Source organism: Echinops telfairi, unplaced genomic scaffold (assembly GCF_000313985.2).
Source record: "Echinops telfairi isolate 266 unplaced genomic scaffold, ASM31398v2 ScPeMD7_5592;HRSCAF=6446, whole genome shotgun sequence".
NCBI classification, from domain to species: Eukaryota; Metazoa; Chordata; class Mammalia; order Afrosoricida; family Tenrecidae; genus Echinops; species Echinops telfairi.
Window position 1 is genome coordinate 6,468,176 of NW_022109491.1, and position 1,115 is coordinate 6,469,290.

The following is a 1,115-nucleotide window of genomic DNA, read 5'->3' on the forward strand; positions in this document are numbered from 1 at the left end:
TGAGGCCAGATCCCTCCTCCCCGGAGACGCCAAGGAAATTGGTCTGGAGCCAGGCCCAGGTGTTACCGATGCGCAGCCAGGGTTATACAGACCCACAGGTGATATAAAACAACAACAAGAGAAAACGTAGGTCTCCCCTCGTTAGTACGTTGGCTGACAGAAGCATCCTGGGTCAGACCACTGCTGCACTTCCCCCATTCAAGACGCCCCTGCCTCTGCACTCAGACTGTGCGTAGAAGACAAGTCTATAGAAGCTAAGGCTGTGCCTGCTGAAGCAATGGCCGGGTCAAGAGGCCAGGATCTCACGGCTGACCAAACCAGAGTCTTCTCCATGTCCTCGTTCACAGGGGAGGAGATGCACGGTGGGGAAGGTCGGCAAAGGAATGGCGGCATGTGAACCATGATGTTGTCGAAGGATATGAACTATCCCACAGGATGTCAGGAGAGCCCTGGAAGAAATCCGACCAGAATGCTCCTTAGAAGCAAGGAGGGCGGAGACGCTGGCTCGCTGGCTTTGGCCAGGTGCTCAGGAAGACTGATTGCTGGAACAGGAGCACGTGTTTGGGAACGCAGCGAAAGAGGGGGACAACCCGGCAGGCAACGGATGGACGGACCGACAGAACCGCCAGTCATGGGCTCAGACGTACGTATCAAAACTCAGGGTACGTATCCAAAGTGGGCAGCCTAAGGTCACCATGAGGCCGCGCCAACGCCCACAGCAGCTTACAACCAACCACTCCCACTGTCATCACCCTCACCTTGGAATGAGGTCAGAAGCCAGCAAGCACCAACCTTGCTCTGGGGGTCACCCCTCCGCATCTCCTCGCCTCTCTGGAGCTGGGGGCCGGACGTCCTGTGAAGTGCAATGCTGAGGAAGCTTTAGCCCATTGCACCGGCTTGGAGAGCAATCCCCCCGAAGCACCCACCCGCTGCTGGAAGTCCCAGTCAGAAGGCGGAGGCAAGGCCCTGGCGGGCCCTCACCCCCACCCCATACACCTGCCAGCCCGAGAGGCACCCAGTTGGGGACTCTGGGCATGGAGTTTGACACTTTGCAGCCCCCAGACTCCAGAGGGAATTCTCCCCTAGGAAAAGGAGCAGAGCCATTCTGAGAAGCC